General features: G+C 36.9%; 1 protein-coding gene across 1 annotated transcript in view; it reads right to left on the minus strand.

The window, feature by feature from the left end:
- Positions 1-15000, minus strand: part of LOC118445820 (homeotic protein ultrabithorax-like) — a 302310-nt gene that overhangs the window by 57114 nt on the left and 230196 nt on the right. The window lies entirely within an intron of this gene.

Genomic DNA, 15000 nt, shown 5'->3' on the forward strand with positions numbered 1-15000 from the left:
TGCCGGACGGGAACGAATTTAAGCAGGAAAAACCATCGAGAAACAAGCAGCGCGTTCTTTTGGATGCGTACCTTTCAAGGAAGGGCGGAGAGGAGGGTTGTTCCTTTATCCTCATGAAATTCCCGCGATCTATTTCGAGAGATAAGTATTCTCGACGTTCGGCAAAAGCCTGAGGAAACGGGATCTCCTCAGCGACGCCTTCGACCTTTTGCTTCGTTTGCCGGCCCTCGACGGGACGCAAGAACAAATTGCAATGAGTTCCTTCGAGGACTTGAATGCCGACCCGCCGTCGATATCTCGCATCTAATGCAATTTACAATTGTCAAGCACGCCGGGACGGATCTCGATCGGTCGAAAATTGCACGTTCCAAACTTTTGTATATCTATATGATTCATACAGAGATACGCGTTATTAATAAATTACCTTGATGTCGACTTAAAGAAGAAGGAAAAAAAAAAAAGAAAAAAAAAAAGAAAAAAAAAAGGAAGAAAAAGCGATCTTTTCTCTTTTCTTTCTACTTACATAAGTTACATAAAAATAGTTGACATTTATTTTTTCTCCTCTCTCTCTCTTTTTCTTCTTCTTTTTTTTCTTCTTTTTTTTTCTTTTTTTTTCTTTTTTTTTTTTTCTTTTTTGCCACCCAATTGAATTATATAACATTAAGTATATAATAATATTTTAATCGATATTGTTAACAAGTCGTTTTAATTATAAATTCCGAGGAATAATATTTTTCTTTTTTTCACTCATTTTTAAAGATTCTGTCGATAAAACGAAAATATAAAACGTTAATAGAAATCATGTCGAATGAAATGCAAGATAGGATAACGATAAGGAATACTTTGCGCGCTATTCGTGTCACGCAGGTAGACGCATGTCGGCAAATTTATACATATATATGAAAGAGACCAGGGTGCTTTGAAATCTGATCAATGCGTAATATTGTGTATCTAGTTTTTCTGTATATTAATTTTACGATTCTCGAAAACGATCGAACTCAATCTAAAATGTACTTCTATCGATTTAATGGTAATTAATTCAATTGATTAAAAAGTATGATAAATTTGCATATATTTGTGTATATATATATATATATATATACGTATATATATTTGCATATCTTTGCATATTTATATATACGTGTATATACATATATATTCTTTTTTTTTTCTTAAAATTTTTTCATAAAAAAAAAAAAAAAAAAGAAAAAAAAAAAGAAAAAAAAAAATAGATAAACTCGACGAATTGATTCGATTTTTTTTTTAGCTATTTATACCTATTTAGAATTACCACTATTTCTATTTAAAAATTCTCATTCGCTATTTCATCATCATCCTTATATAATTACTTCGAAACGAAAGGATTGAAATCCACTCACCATAAACCGAAAGTATCCTCGACGCGTATAGGCCGTGGCATAACTTTTCGTGAGGAAAATGTCAGAAAGTATCGACTAATCGCGCACTATAATAACTATGTACCTATATGTATATATATATATATATGTGTTTGTGTATGTGTTTGTGCATATATATATATATATATATCACGATGCATGGAATTGAAAAAAAAAAGAAAGATAAGAAAGAATAGTGAATCCTTTAGGATGGAATATCGACACCGAGTCGACATTCGTTTTTCACGAGTATTTTCTCAAAATAAATGAGATATTAATTTAAAACAAAAAAAAAAAGGACGAACGAAGGATGAGGAAAATTTTAAGGTACGTCGTGAGTTATATACGGACATTTGAAAATAATTTTCTCTTAATCGAGGAGAGAGAGAGAGAGAGAGAGAGAGAGAGAGAGAAAAAAGAAAAAGATCGCGTTTACGGATATGATGACAAATATATTTTTTCTTCGGATAAACAACGGATTTTCTTTGAAACCTCGACGGCGATCGGTCGCGAAGTAAGGTAACGGATCGAGACGCGCGGAAACACTGGCAGGATTATGAAGTGCGATGTTGATACGATGGCAGGCAGCGCCGGTGAAAGAGGAAGGAGGAAGGAAGGCAAGCTAGCAAGCGCGAGGGCGCGCGAGAGAGCTCGCCATGCCCATATGCCCATACGCCTGTACCCTGCTCTCTGTGTGCCTTCGAAGAGCGCGGGAGAGTGCGAGTTCTTCTCCTCCCTCGTCTACCCACCCTCTCTTTCTTTCTTTCTCTCTATCTCTCATATTCTCTCTGTCTCTCTCTCTCTCTGTCTGTCTCTCTATCTCTCATATTCTCTCTCATATTCTTTTTCTCTCTCTCTCTCTCTCTCTCTCTCTCTCTGTCTGTCTGTCTCTCTCTCTCTCTCTCTCTCTCTCTCTCTCTCTGTCTGTCTGTCTCTCTCTCTCTGTCTCTCTGTCTCTCTCTCTCTCTCTCTCCCTCTATATATACCACCTTCTCCTCCTCCTGTCTAACCATATACACGAGCTAGACTCGCCTCCGCTGCGAGCGCACCCACGCGATCGAAACGAGCCGCGAAGAGTACTCCGTCATCGATGAACCGACCTTTCTACTTTTTTTCTTTATTTTTTTCCTTTTTTTTCTTTTTTTTTTTTTTTTTAATCTTTTTCTTGTTCTTTTTTTTCTTTTTCTTTTTTATTACTCCCTCCCTCCCCCTCTCTCTCTCTCTCTCTCTCTCTCTCTCTCTCTCTCTCTCTCTCTCTCTCTCTCTCTCTCTCTCTCTCCCTTTACGCTTATATGTTATTTTTACTTTTGTCTTCTTCTTCTTTTTCTTTTTCTTTTTTTTTTTCTTTCTTTCTTCTCCTTTTTCCTTTCTTTTCAGAGAAATTATATATCCACGAGATAATAGAGTTTGTAGATTTCCTCCCAGAGATTTTTACAGATTTTCTTCTCTTTCTCTTTTCTTTTCTTTTTTGTATTTTTCTTTTTCTTGTTTTGTTTTTTTTATTTTCGCCTTTTCTGTTTTTTATTCTTCTTCTCAATCATTCCGCAATAAAAAGAGATTATCAATGAAAATTCAATATCACGATATTGAAAATCGAAATCGTAAAAATTTCCTACGTAAGTAATAGCTACGAAAAAGGTTGAGAATCACCGTCCGTAGAAGGTTCGAAAGGGAGGGGAATTTTCTGCGGGTGCTATTATAGTTTGTTGGCCGATTCTAGGTTCGTTTCGGGGGGTGATGTGGGATGGGGTAGGGTGGGGGAGGAGGGGGGGGCGAACGTTCGAAAGCATCGCGAGCCATATATCCGTAATTACGTCAGTAGCGGGGAAAAGCTTTTAACGTGCCGCCCCGTGACCGTCGACGGGCGAATCAAAGTGAAGAGAGAACACGTATGTTTATCTCTCTTTCTCTTTCTACCTGTGTAAGTGTATAGTGTCCGTCGTTCGCGCGCGCGCGCACCATCCGAGAGGGAAGCCGAACTTAATACCTGGAACCTGGACGTAACATAATGTATTGCCGGGAGAGTTACAATGCCAACGTACACTCCATCGGGAGTGTATTACAACTACGGACTACGAGGAATTTCTAGTTGAAAAACTAGAACATATATATGCCATGTTACATACATGGAATATATCGTAAATAGTTGAAAGCTATATACTATACGACGAGACTAGTGATCATATTTTTATCGATATCATAATACGTAGTTAGATATCTAAGTAAGTACTTGTCTTATAAACGTCATTGATTATTATTCCCCGTTATCCACTTGTTACCTATAATCAAGATAGCGGAAGGTCATCGAAAAATTATTATCGTTATGATCGTCTTGAGTCGATTGAACGAAAAAAAAAAAAGAAAAAAAAAAAAAAAAGAAAAAAACGATTTTCTCCCGTTAATGCGTAAGAATTCATTTCAACGTTTCAATCTTGATCGTAAAACACTTGTTTGATTATAATGGGGAACTACCATTATCCATTATTCCTATTTGATTATTCGCGAATTTATCTTTATCCGTACGCTTGTCTCTTCCTATTTGATCTTCTACCGTTGCGAAGAAATGATAAATCGATAAATGATACCGCTTTTATATTGTATTACCATTTCGCGTGATCGTCTTACAACGTGAGTAAAGTATTTAACCGGAGAACACGGCGCCAACCCCGAAGGCATGCGAATACGATTAAATCGTCGTGGAAGTCAACGCTCACGCCTAACAAATCATCCGGCGTTGTCTTCGGAGGTGCAGCGCTATTTGTTGCAAATTAATTATTGCGCTGCGCTCCAAGTATTTCATCGCGACACCCTGGCGAACTTAAGTTATGCGCAAACGTAACGACGTTGTAAATCATACTAACAATGGTACCACCTTATATGTGGGTAGAAGATGTAACGCATCGATACATCGACGATGAATACTTTTGTACGATCTTTGCGCGTAAGCATTGAGAACGCTAGAAGAAGAAGAAGCTGATAACTCGACAACACTTCGATTTCAATATTTTTCATCTTATTATATTGTTAAGATAAAGATAAATAAATTCAAGGAGAATGATCGATTTGCTAATAATTCTTTTCACCTCTCTCTATATTTAGTTTCATTTATCATAATCGATAGATCGATCCGTTAATATATGTATAATGTATATACATATATGATATCTAACTTTAAGTGATATCTTAACTACGATAAAATCAATTTCAATGTAAAAATATTTACTGAATCGATAATTTAATGTATCAAATCGATTTTATGGATTTCCATCGACGTTTCTTCTCGACTACTACTACTACTACTACTACTACTACTACTACTATTACTACTATTACTACTACTACTATTACTACCACTAATCCTGCGTTCTCACTCACTTTTTGTTCCCCTCGCAACGATAGCCACATTCATGTGAAATCGTAGTTGGTAGTAGCAATTACGAATCGCGTGATTTGTGGCCGTAACTCGGCACGACGGCGGCGTCGTGACGCTCCCAACTTACCGGTGGCGAGGTTCTAGGTGGTCGGCACCAACTTACCTACCTTAGCCTTCGTCATGTTGCTTTTTCTACGGAATAATATTACTTCGACCTACGATCTAACCGCTACCTGGAATCGTGTGTATCGTTGATAGATCGAGGATCATCGTCATCATATGCGATTAATGATGGTCTATCGGATCCTGACCTTGGTTGTTGCTAAAGCGACTTCAACTTCATAATCGTTTTGAGTTTCTCGAACGATCGAACTATTTTATATTTTCATACAAGTAATAAACGTTTATTAAATGAAAAGAAAAAAAAAAAAAAAAAAAATAACAAATTAAACGAATCATAAATTGCAACCACATAAAGTTCTTATCTTTTATCATGTTGATCCCTCATATCGGATTTATACGATATTTACTTGTATAAAGAAAAAAAAAAAAAAAAAGAAAGTAATTAGGAAAATAATTCATGAATGTAATTAAGATTTTATTATGAGAAAAAGGAATTAATAGAAGAATTACAAAAGTTGTTAATTAAAGAAAATATCAAATTATGAAGTTAAGATAGAGAAACGGTCAAGTGTTCAGGTGAAAGGGGACGAAGCACGAACGGGATTTAGAGAGTCACATACGTGCACGACTACAGTCATTGACATTACCTCTCAATTTATTCGGCGAACTTGCTCGCTAATTGAAAAGCAAAAGAATTAATGCGGCGAGGGCGAATGGTGGCGACTGGATCGCTCGTAATTTATAATGTCGCGTCGAGGAACAAGCGTTGTTTAAGTATACCTACCATATTACGATATGAGAGAGGACATATTGTCATGATAAAAACAAAGTCGACAGACGGCGCTAAAACTTTCTATCATTCGATCGTTCTATAAATTTCAGGTGCATGAGGTTTCATGGATGTCACGAAAATACAATAAACGCGTTTCGAATGAACGATCAAAAGATATTACGTATTAACGTTTATACGATTCTCACCTGTCTTTGTTTAAATGTACATATATCTTCTCCAGAATGATATACAACATACATAATGTATACATATAATGCAATTCGATTAAAGATATATATTTCAATGAAAGATAAAAAGAAAAATAAAAAAAAAAAATAAAGAAACGGGATAACATTCAATTAAGATTTTTGATCTTAGATCGGTATCTAATAAAGACTTTTATAAATTTCTAAATCAAAATTTAATACAACGTAATGGTAAATAATAACGAACGAATAACAATAGCATATATATGGTCAGAAATTGAAGAAATGGTAATCTCTGGTAAATTGCCAATAAAGAAAGAAAAAGAAATGTCTAACATATAAGTTACGAACGAAACTGTATTACGTGAAATTACTCTCATAAAAATGATAAGACGATAATAATAAGAGAAAAAAGAAAAGGGGGTTAAAAGTCGAAGTGCGATTTGAAGAAACGATCGAGACTCGACGAGAAACGAACGAACGAACGGACGAACGCAAACCAACGAACTGGTGCCGAACGTGCAACAAATACGGACGATGATTATCGAAGTTGCTTTGAAGGGGGAGACAATAATTATAATGATTATATTGGACTCTTGGAAGGTAGGCGGTCACCGAAGAAATAAATAACAGGTTTCCTTGCTGCGTGCGCCGCTCAACATAGCAGCATAGGGCTGGTTCGATAGATGCGTATCTAAGTGTTCCGCGCGATAGAGACCGCCATCACGCCAGTGGCTCCCGCTTTCCGCAAATGTTTCTTATCAAAAGCGTCGGTGTGGCCACGCGTTGACTTTCTTTTCTCTCCTCTCATTTAACCAAAAATCAAGAATTCCATGATAAATAACTTATGATCTATAGAAGATTAGAATAGACAAATGTAAGCATTTGTAACCTCATTCTTTAAAATAACATTTTTAACGATAAACCCGTCGATAAAACATTATCGCATTCGCGATAATAATTTTACAAACGAGACACGAAATGGACGTAAATGGAAATTATGTATTTATATCTAAACAAAATAATAGTAATTGTAGTTAAGTGTAAATACATACATTGATTTGTAATGAGTTCGTTTTAAAAAAAAAACTTTTAATCCAATTTTTACATCCCCTTTTTTTTTTATTTCTTTGTTATTTGTTTCTTTTCTTTTTTTTTTTTATTTTAATAAAATCCCTCAGATTTATATGTCCCGTTGAATATAATTATGACGAAATCAAACGTGTTAAATTTCGATATTTTTGAACGTAAGAAAAATTTTTCAAAATATTTTCTTTATCATTTAGATTCATCGAGTATTCATTAAATTAAGGAACGAAGGGATGATGATTCTCTCTCTCTCTCTCTCTCTCTCTCTCTCTCTCTCTCTCTCTCTCCCTTCCTATCTCTCTCCCTCTCCCTCTCTCGAAAAACGAAATGAAAATAGATTCGAGGAAAAAAATAATAAGAGGAAGAGGGTGAGTGGGTGCGTCGTCGTAGCGACGTGTAATTTCGCACGGATATTACACGCGAGCTGAATATTCAATTCTTTCTCTAACACGATCTCCGTGCGATAAGTTTTTACCACTTCGCGACCGGACGAACGATAGCGCTGCGACAACGACCATTTTTAATATCGAATGTATATTCATCGCCATTACTGGAGAACGCCTTGCCACGCCCGAACTTCCGTTCGAATAAAGAAATTTTTGCAATGAGAGAGGAAACAACGAAGGTGGCCATGCAAAATTGACCATGTATTTTCCGTATCGTGTTCAAGAAGATACAAGGACAGGCTTAGAGGAAAGACTTTCCGATCGATCTTACGAATGGGAAGTAGATAGCCAGATTACGAGTCTCGCGGACGTCCTGTTCCAAAGGAAAAAGAAGTACAGGTGCCGGCAATGTGTCCCCTCCTCCCCACCTCCCCACCGTTTAAAGATATTACGTAGTGTTCGTCGAGACACCTAATTATACGATCGTCGTTTGTTCTTGAAACGGAGGATGCCATGGATCGACTCGATAGCTCTCTCTCTCTCTCTCTCTCTCTCTCTCTCTCTCTCTCTCTCTCTTTCTCGGTTTGAGACGGTAAAAGAGGAGTTTGCTTATTCTCTCTCTCTCTCTCTCTCTCTTTCTTTTTCTCAAAGGAGGCTACTCTCTATCTCTCTCTTTCTCTTTCGTTCTCCTTTGCTGAAGGAGTCCCTCTCCGTGTGCACGCGGGTGAAGATTGTCGCGCGATTAGTGCGGGGCCCGATGTCACGCATAAGATGCATTGCTCTCGTGCCACGGTCAGCGTCTTTACGTGTCTGTATACGTACGTGTCTCTATGTTTGTATACATAGGTATACATTACATTCACCCTCTCGTAAAGAGAGATACACGCACACACACGTACGTGTTTAACTCCATATCCCAGACTGCTTGCTTATAGGGGAACACGTTTATATATATATACGGTAACGGCGTAAGTGCATAATCGTCGATCGCATCTGCTTGCACTTTGCGTCAACCCGCGGCACCTTGCAGAAACGAGACGCATCTAAGTATACCAGGACCAATCTCTTCGATACATCCCTCCGCATTGATAACGTTACGTATACGTTCAAAGCGATCCTACGAAATATCTTTTATTTCCGCATATTCTTTTCTTATTTATATTCTATATGGTTTTTTTTTTTTCAATGATTTAATTCGAACAAATAAATAATAAATAAATATTCGTATGTCGTTAAATGATAAATGTTTTAACAATTAAGAGAGAAAAGAAAATTAAAAAAAAAATAAAAAAAAAAGAAAGAAAGAAAGAAAGAAAGAAAAAATGTTAAAAATTTTGTTATCATTCTATCTTCCAAAGTTTCTGAACGATCGATTGTTGAAAAATTAATTTTTTTCCTCTCCCTCCCCCCCCCGCCCGCCCGCCCGCGCCCCCAAGACTCTTGCGATATTTCAACGAAGTAGAAACATTACATACCCAGTCCAAGAAGTTTTCGAGGAGAATTAAAGTTTTCCCTGTTCCCGAGAGCGAAATCGTCGATATTGCGTTTCAGTCTGCCCTCGTACAACCTGATACATCGATTCTACGACACGAACACGAGAATATATAGATTTTCTTCGAAGATACGCAGTGCAGTTCTCCGTAGGTGATTTTCTTCTATCGAGAATGCTGCAGGATGCGTTTTCATGTATCGATTCTCAAATAGCTCCTGTCAGATATTATGACTTATAACTGAGAGATAAAATCTTATCTAACGATGGATCGAAATCATAATATTAATCGCAATAAGATCGCCTACCTGCCTATCTACAGGATTTATTTTCGTGTTATATCTTTTTTCTGCAACATAAATATGTAATCATTTCTTTAATTCTCGATGAAATAAATCAAACGATATTTTTCTTTTTTGTTTCTTTTATTTTTTTTTTTTTTTCAGATTTTTTAACAAACAAACCGTACAATTTAACAACGAAAAATGAATTGATGGATCGTTGTTATATTCGATCGTGAAAATATTTTAATATGATTCAAGGTTTCAATTGAGAATTCTGTAAATGTTAAGCGCACCTGTGATCTAACTTTTACTTGGAACTATTCAATATGGTGGCAAAGCAGGTGCACCACGTAGATATCAGAAACCTTTTGAGTTTGTACTCAAAGGCGGCTACCCATTTGCACGACGAAACCCGACGGCGTTTACAATTGCTAGTCCCGATAGAGCTGCCATCGTATTGCCATACAAACGTCCTCGAGATTACATGTACCGACCTTTTATTCGTTGAACGCGATCGTTCTGCTATTCTCTACGATCGTTTTGCGAACAATGTATACGAAATGACCATACGAAATGCCACTTTGAGCTTCTATCGCTTTGAAGATTACCGCGATATTACTGTCATTTCCATTCAACCAATGCAATAAGAAACTCTTGGATTTTCCTTATCAAAAATATCATTTTCGTTAATTCAATTTAATTTCATAACTATGATTTCTCATTCGATCGAAAACATTACGTTTGAAAGATTTCGACGCGAGAACAAGAAACATCGATGCGTTACTTTCAAATATTAAACGAATAATATAAATTAATTTTTATTTTTCTCAACTCGTATAACGTGCAGAAATCTTTCCTGTAAAAATAATACGAATATATACAGACAAAATAGAAGAGAGAGAGAGAGAGAGAGAGAGAGAAAGAGAGAGAAGATGTATCAAAAAAAAATTCTGTCTAACTCATGTGGAAGAAGTCGAGAGCGGTCCCAACGAATGATTCAGCGTGGCTCATTACTCAAGCAGCTTTTTACTTTAATCACATTAATGAAGCATTTAATCTCACAGCGCGTTTTACAAGCCGACGGTGTGTGGCCCCTCTTGGTTCCATCCTCGACAAGAATTCTTTTTCATTCCCACCCCATCGTTGCCTTTCTCTCGACTCTTCCTCGCCAACTCTCACCATCACCCTCCCACCCTACACTCATTCCTTTACGTTAGTAAAAGCAACACGACTTATTATATACTCTTACGTTTCCACGGAGAACCCTCCCGCAGTGCTACGCTAATAACTGTGCCTCGTTTAGGGTTGTTTACACCTGTAGGATCGTACCTATGTGTTTTACCGGGTTAAGGCGTGCGCCATTACCGTAATATATTGTATTACAGGTGGCCGCATTTAAGATCCACTTATCGCGTTGTGAATATCAGTGAGGTAGGGAGTATCTAAAAGTGGGGATAATCGAATTCGGAATAAACCGGATTTTATATCGACAGCTGCTCGTCCCGTTCTTTCCATCGTACCCAACAAACTTCGATCGTTCGTTCGTACGTTCCTACGTTAATTCGATCGTACGTTCGTTCGTTCTTTCATTCGTTCGTTCTTTTCGTTGTGTATAAAACCCGAATTAAAGGGAAGAGAAATTATCTGAAAAAAGGTTAAGCCTTTGATCATACCGCCGGAAGAAACTCGATGAATCATCTGTTATTTCTTATATATTATCTATTTTTTAATCGTATGTGCATATATTAATTGTAACTTTTTTCTCGAGGGACTCATCGTAAATGAGAACGACCTATATTTTATTCATGTAACGAATACGTAATCTACGTTATCGTTCAAAAGAATAATTAGCCTTTCACAATTATCGTAATCGATCCAAATCGAGTAACTTCCCATTGGACGTTTATACTAAAAAAAAAAAAAAAAGAAAAAAACAAAAAAAAATGAGAGAAAACAAAAGAAAAAAAACATAATAATAATAATAATAATAATAATAATAATAATAATAATAATAATAAAGAAAAAAGAAAAAACACGTCGACTCAAATTAGACTCAAAAGTATCGTTACGCGTTCACGACGCTATTTATCAACCGCAATAATTTCGATGCGTAAAAATGTATTATCTCCTCTCGTGTATTGTTGCGTTATTTTTTTCTTTTTTTTTTTTGCTTTATGTGTCTTCGTTCGTTTTTTTTCTTTTTTCTTTTTCTTTTTCCTCCTCTCTCTCTCTCTCTCTCTTTGTTTTTTTTTTTTTTTGTAACGACAGGAAGCATAAAAATATGTTTCTTTTTTCTCCGAGCAATAAAAACTTCCTGCGACGTTTAAATTTGGACAAACATATATAAATATATATATGTATATATAAATATACATATATAAATATATATATGTATATATAAATATACATATATAAATATATATATGTATATATAAATATACATATATATATATTTACTAAATAGATACAATACACGCACATGTAGACGCACGCACGTTTGGAAGGTTACCGTCCTGCCTTCATTGTTTCTTTCAACGAGGCACGAAGCGTCGGTTTAACATCGTTGTAATACGTACAGTGGGTTGCTTACATTATGCCGGGAAAGGAACGTGTATGCTCGAATCGGCCTGGAGCGGTACGACGTCACTTACCTGAAACAATAAATTACATACCGTTACAGCACATACGTATTATACCTACACACACACATACACGCACATACATATACATATATATATATATATATATATATCCATCTGATTTACGATCCTTCAGGCTATGCGTATGCGTACACGCGTTTACATGTGTACGCGCGCGCGTAACCACCTACGCCAAAAAAGTCCCAAAGTAATTCCCCCGTTTTTCTTCGCTTTTTATACTTTTTAAACTTTGACAGAAGTAAGTAAATACAATGACTACCGAAAACACGTTTGCTCGAGAACGTTGCTCTTTTATGTATGAGCCTTCTTTCTTTTAACTCCATACGTATATACTATATATCTACGAGTTGTAAGATTTGTTCGATTCTCAATGACAACGAGAAAAAGTTAACTTACGTCGAGACGTTTATTTTCATTTTTACGATCGTGTTTCTGTACGATCCTCGAATGAATGAAAATTATCTCTTGGTTGGAGAGAAAAAGAAAGAAAGAAAGGAAGAAAGAAAGAAAAAGAACAAGGAAAAAATAACAAAAAAAAAAAAAAAAAAAAAAACGACATAAGGAGAACATTAAAATGTTTTTATACGTATATCCTTGACATTTGACAATAAATAATATAAGCATGCAATTAAATTAATCCATCGTTTATTATTATTATTATTATTATTATTATTATTATTATTATTATTATTATTATTATTATTATTATTATTATTATTATTAATTTTTTTTCTCTTTTTATTCCTTGTCACTTTGCTAAATTCTAGGAGAAAAAACATCGTGCATCGAAGAAATAAATTTGATGAATATAAGCACAATACAAATCACAATCGTTCATTCACAATTCGTTCGAGGATTAACACGGAAATTGACGGAAGTATATTAATTTATAATCCGAATAAAGTGTACTGCTCCAAAAACGTCGTCCACACAAATCACTACTATTTTCAATCAAAAAAAAAAAGATAATAAAAAGAAAGAGAGAGAGAGAAAGAGAGAAAGGAAGAGAGAAAGGGAAAGCGAAAAAAATCGACGAGTTGTAAAATCGTATTACCGGACGAAGATCGAACGAGGTCACGTTTCGGATGTTCGAACATCCCCGGTAGCCACGATACGGTGCAGCATCTTCACATTGCGATTGGTCGACGCGATGGCACTCGCGCACTTATTGGGCACACGCGACACGTGGTGTCGATCCGCGCGCGCGTCCGTGCGCTCGCAGCGCGAGACTAATCCCGTTTCACAACGAGTGAAGTAACTAATACTTACTACCTACTCTCCTTTTATACTCCATAAACAAGAAGAAAATGAAAACAAAAATAAAAATAAAAGACATCGGTATCGTAAGTAAAACGAAAAGATAAAAATGAAATAAAACAAATATACGTGATAATCTTCTTGTACGTCGAACGAATGAACTCGCAAAATATCTGTTAAATAAGTAACTACGTACGTACGATGAAATGAAAAGACGACATAAACCTTCGTTGCTGCGAGCCGGCGCATAAATATAATGGAGAAGGTAAGGGAAGACTCGATGATGGTCGCTCGGCATCGCCCGCCGAACCGTCACGGACTCGACGCTTCGTTTTGCCGAGGTAGGGGTAAACATCGTGGGGGTGGGGTGATATGGGTGGACGTGTCAGGGGCACGATGGCGACTCCTCTCTATCTCTCTCTCTCTCTCTCTCTCTTTCTCTCTCGCTCGCTCTTTCTTTCTCTTTCCTTTGACTACGTGCAACACGACGACGCACAGAGAGCGCGCCGTGAAACACGGGGAAACGCTACGAATGATCGATGAGATTCTGCGCCGTTGCGGACACACCGCAGCTCTACCACCTCCCTCCATACCCACAAGTCGAGGACTAGAGTGCGCGAGCGGCTCGACTCGCACACAACTGTCGAACGACAACAATCCCCTCTGCCCCGTATACTCCTTGATCGCCGACGAGCGACTGAGAGACGGAGAACCTCACGCCTCCTGCTGGGGAGAACGCACGTGGCACGAACAGGAGACGTTTCGTTCGTTCTCTCACAGATGGCGCGTCGAATGATCTTCTCTAAGCAGCGCCATCGGGCGGAGCTTACGAGAAACTCGTCGATAAAAATGTGAAAGAATGAATACTTGTAGGTAAAGAGGATTAAAAAAATTAGCGGGAAATTTAATTTCTTCGTAGTTTTTTGGAAATAGTAATTAAGTTAAATCAAAATTGACGGACTGTTTTATTTGATAGAATTGTTAATTTTTATTTTAACAAAAACGGAATTTATCGCATCATACAGAAACGTCATTGGATATTTGTGGAATAATATTTTTTTATCGTAGTAAGATTAGAAAAAGTACTAAATTTACTAAAAATGAGCCGTCGTCAGTTATTAGTAAAATAATGTTTCATAATGTATAAAAATTATCTAAATGCTTAGTCATGTAATTCGTTATTCATCAGTTATCATCGTGTTAACTGGTCAATAGATATCGGTCAAGTTTCTGAAAGTACATTTTTTAAACGTTTGCTATAATCATTTTTATTATCGAGTGTAAAATAATAAATTGTTAAAGGTCACGTGTGCAACATTATAAAAATAGATAAGTGCTACTTGTCAAAGTGATAAAAAATATTCGCGTTTTACCGTATGATAAGAACTTTTTCACGAATGACCAGATAAGAACGATCGTGCGTGTGCAGCAAACAACAACGAAATTATGATGAGGCCCACCTTCTACGATGATTCATTATTAATATTGATGCGTCAATAAGATTGTTTTTATCAAAGTATGTTTATCGCGCGCTAATACGCATCCCAATGTTCGAGCTTAATCGTCGCATTGTCAGGCCGATCACGGATTAGCGAGCGTGAAGCCACGTACGCAACGTCCCCGCCCCGTGTACGGGCACGCAGCAGATAGTTCAAACACTTTGTAAAACCTCAAGGCAAAATTTAGTTAGGCGACACCTCGCTCGCGCACGCGCCTATAAAGCGAGAACGCGTTAAGCATTCGTGAAATGCAAGTCGACGACGGACCACCCATGTCTTTCTGCCTCGTCGCATGCCCACCGTTGACGTTGTCTTACTTTGCGATCACGCGACGCGATAAAAATTCCTGAGCGAAGGGAAAACGCGTGCATCAGCGCATAGAAAATGCACGACGTTCCTACGACGTTCATAATTTACAATGAAAACTTTTTTTACAATTCGACTAGATATCTTCCAAGCGTTAAC

Source organism: Vespa mandarinia, chromosome 4 (assembly GCF_050613455.1).
Source record: "Vespa mandarinia isolate Hongniang chromosome 4, ASM5061345v1, whole genome shotgun sequence".
Classification (NCBI taxonomy): domain Eukaryota; kingdom Metazoa; phylum Arthropoda; class Insecta; order Hymenoptera; family Vespidae; genus Vespa; species Vespa mandarinia.